General features: G+C 45.1%; 1 long non-coding RNA gene across 1 annotated transcript in view; it reads right to left on the minus strand.

The window, feature by feature from the left end:
• LOC125964782 (uncharacterized) overlaps positions 1–5,715 on the minus strand; it is a 28,200-nt gene extending 22,485 nt beyond the window's left edge. Inside the window, exons 1-3 of the long non-coding RNA XR_007478058.1 lie at positions 5,656–5,715; positions 5,477–5,540; positions 4,873–5,033 (exon numbers count right to left, since the gene is read on the minus strand). This is a non-coding gene — a long non-coding RNA (uncharacterized LOC125964782). The remainder of the gene's footprint in view (positions 1–4,872; positions 5,034–5,476; positions 5,541–5,655) is intronic.
• Positions 5,716–6,000: the final 285 nt, after the last annotated feature.

Here is a 6,000-nt window from a genome sequence, read left to right on the forward strand (position 1 = left end):
AAACATACACAAAGTCTACAGAACACGCAAGACCACGAGGCATGCCCACATGACAGCTGAGAGCAGTTAAAATATGAAAATTTGACCGTATGCAGTTGTATTTATTTAGTAAAACAGTTAGCATGTATAACTTAAAAACATTAATCTATAGATTGCTATTATCTGAAACACCAAGATCAACTCAAAGGGAGCACTCTTTCAGTTCTGACACCATATGCTGCCGTACAGGTGGACATCAGAACACAGCTTGCTTTTCTCAGCCCAGAGCAGGATACGGCTGTGTGCAGCAATTACTCTTGCTGCCGGTAGGAGCAAAATTTACCACTAGAGGAATATCTGAAGAGCCAAAGGTACTGTCGTGTAGAAATCAAGGAGCCCCCTGAGTTCTTCCTCAGATCCCTAACAAAGGCTAGCAGCCACCGCCACAGCTTACAGTTTAATCATCGTGGGAGAAAACAGGCCCAGGTAGCAGGTTTTGTATGGACACGGAGTGTGTTATTCTTTATAGAAATCTGAGATGAGGGACCTGCAAAGAGTCATTTTCCCTGGGTTTAAGAACGGTTATCCTACCAGGACATCTACCCGCTTTCACACACCTTTTGAGAAGAGACTTGGCATCCTACCTGATTCCTATATGCTGTACCTGTCCATATGAATGTCATGCACACATATATATGCCCTATCTACTGTACCTGTCCATACAGATGCCATCCATACATGTACATGTCCTATATTCCATGTCTGTCCATACAGATGCCATCCGTGCATACACTGGGTTGGCCAAAATGTTTGCTCGAGTTTTTGCATAAAATGTTACAGAGAAACCCACGTGAACTTTTTGGCCCATCCTATATATGCCCCATATGCTCTGTCTGTCTATATGCCATCTGTCTATCTAGAGATGATGTCTTCAATGTTCTGTGGCTGCAGTCTGGGAAGTCCCAAGCAAGGCTCACAGAGGGACCAGTCAAGTACCTGCTGAGCTCATAGTCTGCAGGATTAGAGATGCACAGATGCGCTGAGCTCTCCAGTTTCCAGCAGTAAAACACTCTGCCACCATCAGCCTCCCTGACCAGGGCGGGACATGCACGAGAAGTAGCTGAGTCTTGGCACCTGGAGCACCTGGGCTGCCTTCCCGAACTGATGTACACATAGAATATCAAAGAGGCCGGGACAGGACAAATTATAACAATTACACAGCCTCCCGCCCCAAAGGAATCTGTATTCTGACAATACACACACACACACACACACACCGAACCTCACCCCTGTATCCTCCCCTCTTGAGCTGCTCCCGGTGCCACCGGGCTGGACCATCTCCAGGTTCCCACCTGAGCCAGGCTCTCTGTCCCTGCTCCTTCCTCTCCCTGAACTTCCCCTTCTCCCCACTGTTCCCAGCTAATCCCCGCTGCTTCTCCTTTTTTAGATCTTACTTCCTCCAGAATCTTTTCATGACGCCTTTAGTCAAGATAAGATGTCCATCTCCCTCACCTCCAGCCACCCAGATGCTCACCTGTGTCCTGCCGCTGCAGTGATGCCTCTGATACTTCCACCTCCACGAGTCCCCCTCTGTACACCTGGTGGCCGTGGGGGCCAAGGGAATCTTATTCAGGATATATCTTAGGACACAGGTTTGTACCCAGCACATAACAGGAATTCAGTCAACAATCTGCCTAAATGGATTACACAGCTGTAAGGAGCCAAAAATGGCTTAAATAGAATGTTTTTTCTAATTTGAGTAAATAGCATCAGGGGACCATTTTCCAAAGTCTAGAAAAGTCTGAGGAGTCTCCCCGGTTATCACAAGTGAGAGAGGGGCTATGACACCAACAAACTGAAACAGGGGCTTGCGGATCCCTCCTGGTCTCCTTCCAGGACTCCTGCACCACCAGCCAATTGTTCCTGCTCATCTGCTCTGATGCCCCACCTCTCGCACCCACACACCTGACCTCCACTCTGTAGACAGAGCCGTCTTCCTCAGACGGACACCTGGACACACCACCCTATGCCCAAGAGCCTTCCCTGGCCGCCCACTCACGTCTATGTCCCACGTCCATGGGACATTTCCAGCTGCTACACACAGCACGCGGCCTGCGTCACTGTCCTCTGCTCACCTCATGTCACCAATCCTGCCTCAAAATGCACACTCCTGTGAGACCAAACCACCTGTTTCCATCACTGTCACCTTCTTATAAATTAATAAATAAGTAATAAAATAACAGAGGTGATCTTGAGCCACTCACATATCTACCTGACTATAAATTCCACCAGCAAAGCAAGAGTATTCCAAAATCAGATGCTTCCTTCCACATCTTCTCAGTGTTTGGGCATTTGTACATGGACCTCTTTCTCCTTTTTAAGGCTGTTTGATGTTCACTTTACACTGATCTCATCCATGTAGCACCTTTAGAAACATTTCATCTGTGCAGAATGATTAGTAAGGAAGGAGATCAGTGTTCAAGTGCTTTGGTCTCCAACACACTGGAGTTGCCCTAATTAAAGAGATGACAAACCCACAATATGGTCTACACATGACGCACTGAGTTAGTCGCATGGCCAGAATGTGGCAGGAGTTTCTCCTTCTGATGCCCCTGACACTCGCAGCCCCCAGGTGTGCTAGAGTCCAGATCCTCTTTCTACCACGATAACCCTACCTTCAGTTGTGAACACAAGGAAGAGCATCATTTTAGGGCAGTTGCTATGTAATCAAAACTACGTTGAAATATCATATCTGTCTGACTGACTTCACTCAGTATGATGATCTCTAGGTCCATCCATGTTGCTGCAAATGGCATTATTTCACTCTTTTTTATGGCTGAGTAATATTCCATTGTATGTATGTGCCACATCTTCTTTATCCATTCATCTGTCGATGGACACTTAGGTTGCTTCCATGTCTTGGCAATTGTGAATAGTGCTGCTGTGAACATTGTGGTACATGACTCTTTCTGAATTATACTTTTCTGAGGATATATGCCCAGGAGTGAAATTGCTGGATTATATGGTAACTCTACTTTTAGTTTTTTAAGGAACCTCCATACTGTTCTCCATAGTGGCTGGAGACCACTACATTCACAGACCCACAGATCTCGAAAGCAAACTTATGGTTACCAAAGGGGAAATGCAGGGTGGATGGATAAATTAGGAGCTTGGGACTGACATATACACACTATTATGTATAAAATAGATAACCAACAGGGACCTACTATATAGCACAGGGAACTCTAGTCAATATTTTGTAATAACCTATAAGGGAAAAGAATCTGAAAAAGAATACATACATACATATATACATACATAAGCATGTTTGTATATATGTATGTGTATCTGAGTCACTTTGCTGTACACCAGAAACTAACACAACAGTGTAAAGCAGTTATACTCCAGTAAAATTTTTTAAAAAGAAAAAGAAGAAAACCTACATTGAACGAAAAACCTACCCAGAATCAGCACCTCTCAATGCACATTTTGGGAATCGCACACATTCTGTGGAATGACGCGCCACGGAAGGACTGGCCCATGGAGAGGCAGGTGTGAAGCGGAGACCGGCACTATACATAAGCACATAAATCTCAGCCACTGAGCATCACTGGAGCAGCACAGACGAGCCCCAGCTGTGCTGCTGGAGGGCTCCATCCCCTTCCACACAAAAGCTATTTATTTAAGCATGTCTTACTTAGGCTGCAGTTATGGTGACAATACCAAATGCATCTTTTTTTTTTTTTTTGCAGTACGTGGGCCTCTCACTGTTGCGGCTTCTCCCGTTGCGGAGCACAGGCTCCGGATGCACAGGCTCAGCGGCCATGGCTCACGGGCCCAGCCGCTCCGCGGCATGTGGGATCTTCCCGGACCGGGGCACGAACCTGTGTCCCCTGCATCAGCAGGTGGACTCTCAACCACTGCGCCACCAGGGAAGCCCCATATGTATCTTATTAACCGAGATCTTTATGTTATTTTAGTTTGAAATTGGCCATCACATTTTAAAGCATTCTAGCTTATTAACAATTCTAAGAAAAGAATTCATTTCCCCCTTGGCGTTCTGTCTTCCACTTAACATACTCAAATATCCCTTTTTAAGAGGGTGCGGAGTATGTTAGAACTTGTCTCAGACCCTTGTCAACAAATGAATATAAAATGCAGATCCCTATGCAACATCACAAAGGGCAACGATTTCCACGAGTTCATAGTTCAAGATTGTTTTTCTATCATTTTCATAAGACAAGTTCACGTGTCAGCACTTCAGCATACCATGTGCTTTCCACTGAGCTGCTTGCCCTGTGTTCACAAAATCAGTTACTTTTCAGTAAGATTCTTACTTGATCTGATTCTGCAGCTCTGAGTTTCCTTCCTGCTGCTTTTTGCTTTGCTTGCTTAAAAAGAAATCTGCCATTTTTTTTGGTGATGTATCAGCGGGTTTTATCCTCACCATGGGTGAAACAAACATTTATCTGAGAAATGAATAGCAGCCTTGCTTCACACTTTGATTCTAGGGAATATGAGATGTTCTTGCGTAGTTATTTTCATGCCAAGGATAAGCTTTAGTTTATGACAGATGTGAAACCCAATTACGCAATTTACAGTTTATTTTCATCAAGTACCTGATTCTGGACTTTCTAAAAAATTAAGACTTCATAACCTTCAAACTCACCCCTTCTCCCCACTTGACATCCTATGTGTGTACCTATTATAGTCACAGAATGCTTACATATAAAAATCATCCTTTCTCCTATTTTCCAAGAAAGTGTATGGAGATCACTGCTTCAATTCAAAAGTGACTTTTGCCTGTGTGGTTTGCCACTGGTCACAAGCGAATGTGAGAGACAAGAAGACAGGAATAGAAGAACTGAAGGCACATCTACAGCAACAACTCACCAGTGCCTGAGCTGCCCCACAGTTATGTCCACGTATCAGCCAGCCTTCCCCAGAGAAGCAGAACTAAATTCCTTCTCGAGAGCAGATTTAGTATAGGATTTGGCCCAGGTGATTATGAAGGCTGAGATGTCCCCCAGTCTGCCGTCTGCAAGCTGCATGCCCTGGAAAGTGATGGGGGGGGGTTGTAATTCAGTCTGAGTCTGAAATTCTGAGAACCAGGAACCCCAGTGTCCGAGGGCAAGAGGAGATGCACGTCCCAGCCCAAGCAGATTTACCCCTCCTCTGCCTTTGTGCTGTTCAGGCCCTGGATGGGCTGATGCTCACCTGCGTGGTAAGAGGGATCTTCTTGACTCACCTACCTACAGAAAAGCTCACCCCTTCCAGAAACGCCACACAAACATCCTCAGAGGTAATGTTTTCCCAGCTAGCTGGGCGGCCCTTCGCCCAGACAAGTTGACATCTAAGATTAAGCATCACTGTCTAACTCTTTAGGTCTCTCCTATAGTAGAGGCTCTTACTATTTCAGAAAATGCAAAAGAAGATCTTCAAACAAATGAATGCCCTTGAGAGATGAAGAGACAGGAGAGCATCCACTCTAACCCACCTCCTTATCTTCCTAGAACAAGAGCCACGTGTGTTGGGCCACCCTTTGGCCTCAGCAATGCATTCTGTGGTCAAGAAATAAAGACAGAACTAGGAGTGAAGCTCTTCTTGCTTTTAGATGAAGGTGAGGTCTGTAGTGCCCTCTGGAGCAGTCTGTGTTCAAGCCCAGCGTGCTTTCACCTTGTATTGCTCTTTCTGTGAAGTAATGAACAAGATTTCGGAGCCACGATATCTGCCTGTCGGCCTAGAACAGCAACCAATATCACGCTTAATCATTCACACTCAGTGTAACCCTTTCAGAAAATCACTTCAATTGATTTTCTTAACAGCCTCGTAAGAGATTACAATTTCACAATAGATCACAATTTCACAGTTACAATAGTAATTACAATTACTATTTCACAACTGTGGAAATGGGATCACAAAGGTTAAAAAAACCACAAGTTTATAACAGTCACATAAGCTGGTGGCATCATGACAGAAACTCGGGCCACCTGATTCCAGCCACACCAGTGTCCTCTCTCC

This window comes from Orcinus orca, chromosome 6 (genome assembly GCF_937001465.1).
Source record: "Orcinus orca chromosome 6, mOrcOrc1.1, whole genome shotgun sequence".
Taxonomy (NCBI): Eukaryota; Metazoa; Chordata; class Mammalia; order Artiodactyla; family Delphinidae; genus Orcinus; species Orcinus orca.